The sequence below is a fragment of the Schistocerca cancellata genome, chromosome 5, assembly GCF_023864275.1.
Source record: "Schistocerca cancellata isolate TAMUIC-IGC-003103 chromosome 5, iqSchCanc2.1, whole genome shotgun sequence".
Taxonomy (NCBI): domain Eukaryota; kingdom Metazoa; phylum Arthropoda; class Insecta; order Orthoptera; family Acrididae; genus Schistocerca; species Schistocerca cancellata.
In genome coordinates, this window is record NC_064630.1 from 639,151,770 (window position 1) to 639,164,611 (window position 12,842).

Consider the following 12,842-nt stretch of genomic DNA (forward strand, 5'->3'; position numbering starts at 1 on the left):
TTGGAACACGTGAGGCAATACTGACCCTACGAGTTATCTTAGAAGAAAGATTAAGGAAAGGCAAACCTACGTTTCTAGCATTTGTAGACTTAGAGAAAGCTTTTGACAATGTTGATTGGAATACTCTCTTTCAAATTCTGAGGGTGACAGGGGTAAAATACAGAGAGCGAAAGACTATTTACAATTTGTACATAAAGCAGATGGCAGTTATAAGAGTCGAGGGGTATGAAAGGAAAGCAGTGGTTGGGAAGGGAGTGAGACGGGGTTGTAGCCTCTCCCCGATGTTATTCAATCTGTATATTGAGCAAGAAATAAAGGAAACAAAAGAAAAGTTCGGAGTAGGTATTAAAATCCATGGAGAAGAAATAAAAACTTTGAGGTTCGCCGGTGACAGCAAAGGACTAGGAAGAGCAGTTGAATGGAATGGAAAGTGTCTTGAAAGGAGGGTATAAGTGGAACATCAACAAAAGCAAAACGAGGATAATGGAATGTAGTCGAATTAAGTCGGGTGATGCCGAGGGAATTAGATTAGGAAATGAGACACCTAAAGTAGTAAAGGAGTTTTGCTATTTGGGGAGCAAAATAACTGATGATGGTCGCAGTAGAGAGGATATAAAATCTAGACTGGCAATGGCAAGGAAAGCGTTTCTGAAGAAGAAAAATTTGTTAACATCGAGTATAGATTTAAATATCAGGAAGTCGTTTCTGAAAGTATTTGTATGGAGTCTAGCCATGTATGGAAGTGAAAAATGGACGATAAAAGAGAATAGAAGCTTTCGAAATGTGGTGCTACAGAAGAATGCTGAAGATTAGATGGGTAGATCACATAACTAATGAGGAGGTATTGAATAGAATAGGGGAGAAGGGGAGCTTGTGGCACAACTTGACTAAAAGAAGGGATCGGTTGGTAGGACATGTTCTGAGACATCGAGGGATCACTAATTTAGTATTGGAGGGCAGTGTGGAGGGTAAAAATCGTAGAGGGAGACCAAGTGCTGAATACACTAAGCAGATTCAGACGGATGTAGGCTGCAGTAGGTACTGGGAGATGAAGAAGCTTGCACAGGATAGAGAAGCATGGAGAGCTGCATCAAACCAGTCTCAGGACTGAAGACCACAACAACAACAACATCTTTCTTACACTTAGCTGACTAAGGCTATTAAACTTGCCATCTTGTGTTCCTAACCAACTTCCTGCAATTTACCTTCTAGAGTTCTATTTAGCATAACTCTCACTGAGCGTTAGTGGTTCCTGTTCGAGCTGTAGAAGCTGGCTAATCACAGCTGTGCTTTCTCTGATGGAGCGCTTATCCTTTACCCGAGGCCTCGTACACTTAAGCTGCAGGCGGGATTGCTCTCCCACTTCTGTGAAAAAGAAATCTGCTGCCACGATTTGTGCCTAAGGTTCAGATGTACTCAATAACATATTCCCATGGTTCAAATCACTATGTTTGTAATTCGTATTCCAATTCTGTTTCGCTCAGGGAAGTCACACCTGGTACAGTACAGTTCAGGCAGTATGCTTAGGTTTATAACTGCACTGTATTTCAGAATACTTCTCAATCACACAATAAATATCAGGTGCTACAGAGAGCTCAAATATTAGTTGAATTTACAACATATGACGCTGAGCATACTTTTAACAAACTTGTTCTTAGTATAGTTCAATAAGTGTTGTATTAAAAGAACGCCTCATAACTCGCAATGAGCTTCACTATTACCTACCTGTAACTAAGAGAGGATACGAACATAATAATTAGTCGCAACCCCACAGGTTTTTTTAATTATTCTTGCGACCGCAACGGTCGCAGGTTCGAATCCTGCCTCGGGCATGGATTTGTGTGATGTCCTTAGGTTAGTTAGGTTTAAGTACTCCTAAGTTCTAGGGGACTGATGACCTTAGAAGTTAAGCCCAATAGTGCTCAGAGCCATTTCAACAATGTTTTTTTTTTAATTTTTTTTCTGCTACAGTACAAGGAAATTGCAGAAGCAGAACTGTTTTAGGTGAAACACCACGTTATCTAATGGCAATAATCCATTTTAATCAACATACCATTTAGGTGAGTTACCACTCAACAAACCCGCAGAAGTTCGACGCTCTGAAATTGTCTCGTCCTTACGCTCGAAGCGTCATAACCGACATTACGCTATTCACATTGCTGAATGGGCACGTCACGAAAAGTAATAAAATAAAAAAAAACTAGCAGCAGTACATGCCACCATATGACTTTAATGGTGTATGGGCAGACGGATATTGAGGTTTTTATTTGCAACAAGTACAGCAGCCTAAGTCAGCGTCATGTAGTATAAGTAACGCCCTGTATATTACAAAAATAATTATCCCAGTGTCTTCCCAATATAGCAGTTCAAAACACCTTTCTTAATAAATAAACTATCAAATACACTCCTGGAAATTGAAATAAGAACACCGTGAATTCATTGTCCCAGGAAGGGGAAACTTGATTGACACATTCCTGGGGTCAGATACATCACATGATCACACTGACAGAACCACAGGCACATAGACACAGGCAACAGAGCATGCACAATGTCGGTACTAGTACAGTGTATATCCACCTTTCGCAGCAATGGAGACTGCTATTCTCCCATGGAGACGATCGTAGAGATGCTGGATGTAGTCCTGTGGAACGGCTTGCTATGCCATTTCCACCTGGCGCCTCAGTTGGACCAGCGTTCGTGCTGGACGTGCAGACTGCGTGAGACGACGCTTCATCCAGTCCCAAACATGCTCAATGGGGGACAGATCCGGAGATCTTGCTGGCCACGGTAGTTGACTTACACCTTCTAGAGCACGTTGGGTGGCACGGGATACATGCGGACGTGCATTGTCCTGTTGGAACAGCAAGTTCCCTTGCCGGTCTAGGAATGGTAGAACGATGGGTTCGATGACAGTTTGGATGTACCGTGCACTATTCAGTGTCCCCTCGACGATCACCAGTGGTGTACGTCCAGTGTAGGAGATCGCTCCCCACACCATGATGCCGGGTGTTGGCCCTGTGTGCCTCGGTCGTATGCAGTCCTGATTGTGGCACTCACCTGCACGGCGCCAAACACGCATACGACCATCATTGGCACCAAGGCAGAAGCGACTCTCATCGCTGAAGACGACACGTCTCCATTCGTCCCTCCATTCACACCTGTCGCGACACCACTGGAGGCGGGCTGCACGATGTTGGGGCGTGAGCGGAAGACGGCCTAACGGTGTGCGGGACCGTAGCCCAGCTTCATGGAGACGATTGCGAATGGTCCTCGCCGATACCCCAGGAGCAACAGTGTCCCTAATTTGCTGGGAAGTGGCGGTGCGGTCCCCTACGGCACTGCGTAGGATCCTACGGTCTTGGCGTGCATCCGTGCGTCGCTGCGGTCCGGTACCAGGTCGACTGGCACGTGCACCTTCCGCCGACCACTGGCGACAACATCGATGTACTGTGGAGACCTCACGCCCCACGTGTCGAGCAATTCGGCGGTACGTCCACCCGGCCTCCCGCATGCCCACTATACGCCCTCGCTCAAAGTCCGTCAACTGCACATACGGTTCACGTCCACGCTGTCGCGGCATGCTACCAGTGTTAAAGACTGCGATGGAGCTCCGTATGCCACGGCAAACTGGCTGACACTGACGGCGGCGGTGCACAAATGCTGCGCAGCTAGCGCCATTCGACGGCCAACACCGCGGTTCCTGGTGTGTCCGCTGTGCCGTGCGTGTGATCATTGCTTGTACAGCTCTCTCGCAGTGTCCGGAGCAAGTATGGTGGGTCTGACACACCGGTGTCAATGTGTTCTTTTTTCCATTTCCAGGAGTGTATATCCGCATATAATCTGTAAAACACATCGAGAAGAGCCGATTGTTCATACGCTGAAGAACCAAAGAAACCTTCCTAACATCGTGTAGGGCCCCCGCGAGCACGCAGATGTGCCGCAAAACCACCTGGCATGGACTCGACTAATGTCTGAAGCAGCGCTGGAGAGAATTGACACCATGAATCCAGCAGTGCTGTCTATAAATCCGAGCCGGCCCTTGTAGCCGAGCGGTTCTAGGCGCTTCAGTCCGGAACCGCGCTGCTGCTACGGTCGCAGGTTCGAATCCTGCCTCTGGCATGGATGTGTGTCATGTCCTTATCTTAGTTAGGTTTCAGTAGTTCTAAGTCTAGGGGACTGATGAACTCAGATGTTAAGTCCCGTAGTGCTTATAGCCATTTGAACCATAAATCCGAAAGACTACAACAGTGTGGAACAGCACTTTGCAAGGCATCCCAGATATGCTCACCAATGTTCATGTCTCAGGAGTTTCATGGCTAGTAGAGGTGTTTAAACTCAGAAGAGTGTTTCTGGAGCCCCTGTATAGTAATTCTGGACATGTGGATTGTCGCATTGTCCTGCTGGAATTGACCAAGTCCGCCGGACTGCACAATGGACATGAATGGATGCAGGTGATCAGATAGGATGCTTACGTGCGTGTCACCTCTCAGAGTCGTATCTAGACGTATCAGGGGTCTCATATGACTCTAACTGCACATGCCCTCCACCATGACTGAGCCTCCACCAGCTTGAAGAGTCCCCTACTGACACGCAGGGTCCATGGATTTATGAGATTGTCTCCATACCCGTACACGTCCATCTGCTCCATACAATTTGAAACGAGACTCGTACGACCAGGCAACTCGTTTTCAGTCATCAACAGTCCAATGCCGGTGTTGGCGAGCTCAGGTTGGTTGTTGGTTGTTTTTGGGGAAGGAGACCAGACAGCGAGGTCATCGGTCTCATCGGATTAGGGAAGGACGGGGAAGGAAGTCGGCCGTGCCCTTTGAAAGGAACCATCCCGGCATTTGCCTGGAGCGATTTAGGGAAATCACGGAAAACCTAAATGAGGATGGCCGGACGCGGGATTGAACCGTCGTCCTCCCGAATGCGAGTCCAGTGTCTAATGGCGAGCTCAGGCGAGGCGTAAAGTTTTTTGTTGTTCAGTCATCAAGGGTACATGAGTGGGCCTCCAGCTCCGAAAGCCCATATCGACGATGTTTCGTTGAATGATTCATACGCTGACACTTGTTGATGGTCCAGCACTGAAATCTGCAGCAATCTGCGGAAAGGTTGTACTTCTGGCACGTTGAACGATTCTCTTCAGTCGCCACTGGTCCCATTCTTGCAGGATCTTTTTCTGGCCTTAGCGATGTTGGACATTTGATGTTTTACCGGATTCCTGACATTCACCGTACGCTCGTGAAATGGTCGCACGGAAAAATCGCCACCTCATTGCTAGCTTGGAGATGCTGTGCCCCATCGCTCGTGTGCCAACTATTGTGCCACGGTCAGACTCAGTTAAATCCTGAAAACCCGCCATTGTAGCAGCATTAACCGATCTAACAACTGTACCAGACTCGTGTTGTCTTAAATAGGTGTCGCCAAACGCGGCGCCGTATTCCGCCTATTTACATATCTCCGTGAACTGCGCGAAGTGTACGGAAACAACGTAATGAGTGAATGTTCCGTCCGGAAATGGTGGTTTAAAAATGTTCGTACCAACGTTCTTGATGAACAGAAGAGTGGGCCCCCGAGCATTGTAACTGACGATCTTGTCGCCTAAATTGATGAAATGATTCGTGAAAATCGTCGCTTCACAATAACAGAGCTTCCGGTTTCTTTTGCACAAGTTTCTCGGACTTTGTTGTTTGAAACTGTCACTCAAAAGCTAGACTACCACAAATTTTGTGCGCGATGGGTGCTCAAAATGCTTACAGAGCACCAGAAAGAACAGCGAATGGGGGCAACGTTGACATTTCTGGAGGCCTACCACAAACATGGTGATTCATTACTGGATCGAATCGTAACCGGTGTCGAGACTTGGGTGAAACACGTCAATTGCGAGACAAAATTGCAGTCCTTGGACTGGGGCACACAAGGTCCTCCCAAAAACCAAGACAATGTTTGCAAACCTTGTCAGCAAGGAAATTGAGGACTACAGTGTTTGGGATAGGGAAGGTGAGCGAGCTTCTTATTGATTTTCTCGAACGTGGGACAACCGTAAATTGTGCCCGGTACTGTCAAACTTTGCGCAGCCTTAGAAGAGCAGTTCAAAACAAACGCCGAGGAAAGCTGACCTCCAAAATTTTGTCTTTTACAATGCCCGACCTCACACCGAACCGCCCTAACGAACTCCTTAATTCATTCAAATGGGAAATTTTCCCTTATCGACTCTACAGCCCCGATCTTGCATTAAGCGACTTCCCCTTGTTTCCCAAGATGAAGAACTGGCTTGCAACGCAGCGCTTTGATGACGACGCGGAAGTCCAGGCGGGCGTGACTCACTGGCTGAAGTCTTTCAGAGCTTGTCCAACGCTACGATAAGTGCCTCAATGTGTCTGGTGACTATGTGTGAAAGTAGTATGTCAGCCGCTCTTTCAGATGTATACACTAAAATGTATTTCTTGTACTTAGTTTTTTTTTAATGCCAAAAAGTTCTCTACTTTCTGAATAGCTCTCGTACGTAAGCTGGTGTTTGAAGCTCTTCGATGGTTTCCTGCCTCAAGGCAGAGCACGTTACGACCCAAGAGGAAACTAGTATAGAAATTTTGGCCTGCTTTCAATATGACAACACTGTGCACGATAGTCCGTGTGAAAATAACTTACTATTACCAGTGGATCGGTTGTCTTCAATTTGGTTGGTACCTCCCAATGTTATATCGGTATTATTAGCAAACAAGTAAAACACTATTCAACCATTAACCTTATGGGCTCGATATAAGGCAATTTGTTCTATCGTTTCTTGGAGTTACACCACACGCTATATAAAAAACTTACATCCGTAGAAAACCTTTGTATGTTTTATGAAATGTACCTAGTTAACCTTGACAGGTTGATCTTCAGTATTTTACTACGATATCAATAGATCTGTTTCTTTTATATTACTCGGTGGATCACTTGAACACAGAGACACAAGTGACTACACTAGATTTTAGCTTTTGATGAATTTCATATTTGTGTGAAACGATTTTTTATCAAGACGATCTATATAATTTCTTTTTAAATGTTTGTTTCTAATTTGACGTAATAATTCTGTATAGGATCGGTGTATGTATGTAAATGAACCACCTCAGTTTCCATCTATACACCAGTAAAGTCACATGGTGACATATACTACTGCGAGTTTGTTGCATGGTAACTCTCTTAAATGGAATGTTGACTACAATGGATCATTGCTGTAGTATAACGTATAGTTTTACATATTGTTTTATGTAAATCAATTCTGATTCTATAATTTCCTTGTATTTTCTGAAGATGACTGTTCATAGCTGAAATCTGGTTATACGAGAATAACAGAAAACCAGCGGGTTTGCGACTTATTGCTGTCTTCCTTTTCTAGTGCCAGCCTATGTCCTCAATTATTGGCCGGGTGTATTTCAGTCTCTGTCTTCCTCTACAGTTTTTACCTTCTGCAGCTCCCGCCAGATCCATGGATACTATTCCCTGATGTCTTAACAGATGTCCTATTATGGTATCCCTCCTCTTTGTCAGTGTTCTCCACATATTACTTTCCTCTCCCATTCTGCGCAGAACCTCATTATTCCTTACCTTATCAGCCCATCTAATTTTGAACATTCTTCTGTATTACCACATCTCGATTGCTTCGATTCTCTTCTTTTCGGTTTTTCCGACAGCTCATGTTTCACCACCATGCTCCAAGCGCACATGCTCATAAATTTCTTCCCCAGATTAAGGCATGTATGATACGAGTAGACTTCCCTTGGTCAGGAATGCCCTTTTTGCCATTGCTAGTCTGCTTTTGATGTCCTCCTTGCCCCGTCCGTCATTGGTTATTTTACTGCCTGGGTAGCAGAACTCCTTAACTTCATCTAATTCGTGATCACCAATCCTGATGTAAAGTTTCTCGCTGTTCTCATTTCATTTAATTCTCGTTAATTTCGTCTTTCTTCGATTTACTCTCAGTCCACGTTCTGCACTCATTAGACTGTTCATTTCACTAAGAAGAACAAGTATTTTTTCTAAATTCCACTGAATGTAGCAATATCAATTTTATCATTGATATCCTTTCACACTGAATTTTAATTTCACTCTGGAACCTTTCTTTTATTTCCGTAATTTGTTCTTCGATGTATAGACTGAATAGTAGGGACGACTGACTACATCCCTGTCGTACACCCTTTTTAATCCTAGCAATTCGTTCTTCTACTCCCACTCTTAAACTACCTCTTGGCTCTCTTACAGACTGTATATTACCCTTCTTTCCCTATAGCTCACACCTATTTTTCCACGTCGACAGATCCTATGAACGTGTCTTGATTTTTCTTTAGTCTTGCTTCCATTGTCAACCGCAACCTCATGACTGCCTGACTGATGCCTTTACCTTTCCTAAAGCCAAACTAATCGTTATCTGACACATCCTCAATTTTCTTTTCAATTCTTCTGTATATTATCCTGGTCAGTAACTTGGGCGCTTGTGCTGTTAAGCTGACTGTGAGTTAATTCTCGCACTTGGAATTGTGTGGATGATTTTTTTTCCGAAATTCAGATGGTATATCGCCAAACGGTATATCGCCGGCTGTTTTCCTGTCCTTTCTTAGTTGATACACAATGCTTCCTTGTGGAATGAAAGTTCGTTGCCAAAGTCCGGCATGAAATGTGTATGACTGACGCAATGGAGTCCCACCGCATTCTCAGACACCTCCATGTAGACCCTCAGGTAAAACCGGTGCTCCCCTCGCCCAGATGCAATCACCGGCACTCCGGCCTGGCACTTGCAGTTCTTCCAGCTCGTGCCCGCCGCTTTTTCTTCCGCCCCGGACAATACGGGGACTGCCACACCAACCCCCGTCCCCACCCCACTCCCCCATGAGTCAGTGGTGTCAATCTGCACTGCCACCAGGAAATTTAAGTCCCCTTTCGGGACAATTGGGTTCGTGCCGTGTTCATGGTGCAGAGAAAATGCAAAGAAATCTAAAAGGTAACGCGAAATAGCAGTATCTGTGTTATTAAGAACTACGACGAAATGTTCCTTCGAACATGCATGGAAGTCCGGAGGAACAGCCATTGCAGTGACTACAGTCGTTAAGAAATGAGGAAAATACCGGTTGATCAAAAAGTCAGCATACGTTTGAAAACTTAATAACCCACGGAATAATGTAGATAGAGAGGTAAAAATTGACACACATGCTTGGAATGACATGGGGTTTTATTAGAACAAAAAAAAAAAAACAGAGTTCACAAAATGTCCGACAGATGGCGCTGGACAGCAAAACTGCTACCGTGACGGGTGAGAGGTACGCCGATATGTTACAGAATCGCATCATCCCCAGCCTGGCTGATAAATGTGGTGTCACCACCAGACACGACACTTGCTAGGTGGTAGCCTTTAAATCGGCCGCGGTCCGTTAGTATACATCGGACCCGCGTGTCGCCACTATCAGTGATTGCGGGCCGAGCGCCGCCACACGCCAGGTCTAGTCTAGAGACTCCCTAGCACTCGCCCCAGTTGTACAGCCGACTTTGCTAGCGATGGTTCACTGGCTACATACTCCTCACTTGCAGAGACGACAGTTTAGAATAGCCTTCAGGTATGTCATTTGCTACGACCTAGCAAGGCGCCATATTCAGTTATGAACAGGTAACATTGTGAATCATGTACCGTCAAGAGCGATGTTCATCATAAATGGATTAAAGTTAAGTATCAAACCAGCTGCGTTCGCTTTCTGAATTCTAATTCCTTGTCATGTTCCAGACCTCACGTCGGTATAGTCCTTCCCTCCACACGCCAGCCTGCGTGAGGTAAAACACGTGCATTTCGGCGTCCTCTAGTAACACGGTGTTTGCACTTCTGCCAACACAACAATAAACAGCTGCTGGAACGTACGATGTTTATGCAGGATGGCGCTCCAACCCATATTGCTAGACGCGTGAAAGATCTCTTGCGCGCGTCGTATGGTGATGATCGTACGCTCAGCCGCCACTTTCGTCATGCTTGGCCTCACAGGTCCCCAGACCTCAGTCCGTGCTGTTATTGGCTTTGGGGTTACCTGAAGTCGAAAATGTATCGTGATCGACCGACATCTCTAGGGATGCTGAAAGACAACATCCGACACCAATGCCTCACCACAACTCCGGACATGCTTTACAGTGCTGTTCACAACATTATTCCTCGACTACAGCTATTGTTGAGGAATGATGGTAGACATATTGAGCATTTCCTGTAAAGAACATCATCTTTGCTTTGTCTTACTTTGTTATGCTAATTCTGATCAGATGATGCGCCATCTGTCGGACATTTTTTTGAACTTTTGTATTTTTTTGGTTCTAATAAAACACCATGTCATTTCAAGCAGGTGTGTCAATTTGTACCTCCCTATCTACATTATTTCGTGATTTATTCAGTTTCCAAATTTATACTTACGTTTTGATCACCCGGTATATTTGTAGTAGCGAATATGAACCACCCTGCTTCGTACTTCTTAATAATACAGGCACCGCCGTTTCGTATTTATTGGCCAATATCAGGCTGCCGACTTTCAATATACAGGGTGTGAATTTTAAGTTCACAAACCAGAATAACTAAAAAAAAAACTTCACACCAAAAAATGTGTAGAATCCGAAGGTGATTATTTTCGAGGAGGACATCTCCTGGTGCTAAAATTAGCCCGCCACCGCAGTCCCCTGGGGGTGGGGCGAGAGGCAACTCTAAAATTTCAAATGGGAAGCCCCATTTTTTATTGCAGAATCAGATACTTCATAAAAAAACTACGAACATTTTTTCTTAAACATTTGTTTTGATTCTTGGTAGTTCGTGCTGTAATTCAAGAAAATCCATTTTCTCTTTTTGCGAGGAAAATGGTTACCGATAAATAAAAAATACATATTTCCTTCGTAAATTTTTATTCGCTAAAACGAAAACTCTCCTCTTTCCCCATAGGGTGAGGTTTGAGAGAGAGAGGAATTACAGTTTTACAAATGTTGATCCAAATATTAATTTTTCCGTAGTTTTGGGTCAAAATTTGTGAAACTCTAATTCCTCTCTCTCAAACCCTACCCTATGGGGAGAGAGGGAGAGCTTTAGTTTTAGCGAATCTAAATTTAAGAAGTAAATAAGTATATTTTATTTATCCGTAACCATTTTCCACACAAAAATGAGAATAAGGATTTTCTTGAATTACAGCACCAACTACCACGTCGAGGTGCTGCCTCATGCCGGGCAAAAGGAGGTCCCACACGATATCCGGAGGTATCCCCATTACTTTTGTCGCCTCACTGTACGTTGGAGTGAATGCGGTTCTTTGTGGACCTATGTTTGTTAATAATGGCTTCCTAATATTAATAAGACTCCATCGACATTAGCACCCCAAAACCCAACGTCAGTTCTTCAGCAACTCTTCCAGTAACCAGATGCACCATTTTCTCTAAATTAATGGTTGAACTGAACTTATGACATTCGCTGTGCAACTTTCTGACCATGTAGCTAATGCCATCCTTGCACTCTGCAAAACCCTCTATTCCATTTTTTTTTTTTAGGAAAGCGACATAGAAATTTCGAACTAGTTTTTATTTATTCAATATTCAAAGCTAAAATAAAGATTAGTTGTAAATCCTTCAGTTACAGAGACTTAAGAACAATTCTGTGCTATCGTTATGCATCATTTCATATATCCTAAAAATGTAAAATAAATAATTCACTCTTTCTGCATTTTAAAAAATGAAGAAACCGCAGGGCATTTCCTTAACCCACAATCTTTTACTGTGTACTAGTGACCGGTTTCGGAACACTTAAAAGTTCCATCATATGGTGTAAGAAATAAAATTTCTCAATCATCTGAAGTAATCCTCACTCCAATACGGAACTAAAGGTTCCGTATCAAAAGGCCAAAAAGGACAAAAATTTCATAACAACCGTTCCCCCGTGCTGTGCTACCGGGAACACAAACAGGAAAACTAAGTAAATGGACTTGTACAGTTGCGGCTGCCCCGTAAGAAGAACTCTTTGTGCTTCCTCGTGTGTTCACTTACTCTAGACCTTCAGCAAAGATTGTCGATTTTTAACTGTTTATGCCAACATAATGACGCTAAACACTGCCTATCTCGATCCAGCCAGACAGTGTGCGTTGCCAGATGGCAACAGCATGCATGCACGAGTGGTTTCTTTGACATTATACGTACTTCAATTTTCCGTTTTCTGACAACTAGTAGCTCCGTGTAATAGAGCGTTAACCAATGTACACTACCGGCATTAAAATTGCTACACCACGATGATGACGTGCTACGGACGCGAAATTTAACCGACAGGAAGAAGATGCTGTGACATGCAAATGATTAGCTTTTGCCGGCCACAGTGGCCGAGCGGTTCTAGGCGCTTCAGTCTGGAACCACCCGACCGCTACGGTCGCAGGTTCGAATCCTGCCTTGGGCATGGATGTGTGTGATGTCCTTAGGTTAGTTAGGTTTAAGTAGTTCTAAGTTCTAGGGGACTGATGACCTCAGAAGTTAAGTCCCATAGTGCTCAGAGCCATTTGAACCATTTGATTAGCTTTTCAGACCATTCACACAAGGTTGGCGCCGGTGGCGACGCCTACAGCGTGCTGACATGAGGAAAGTTTCCAACTGATTTCTCATACACAAACAGCAGTTGACAGGCTTTGCCTGGTGAAACGTTGTTGTGATGCCTCGTGTAAGTTGAAGAAATGCGTACCATCACGTTTCCGACTTTAATAAAGGTAGGATTGTAGCCTATCGCGATTGCGGTTTATCGTATCGCAAGATTGCTGAACGCGTTGGCCGACACCCGATGACTGCTAGCAGAATATGGAATCGGTGGGTTCAGGAGG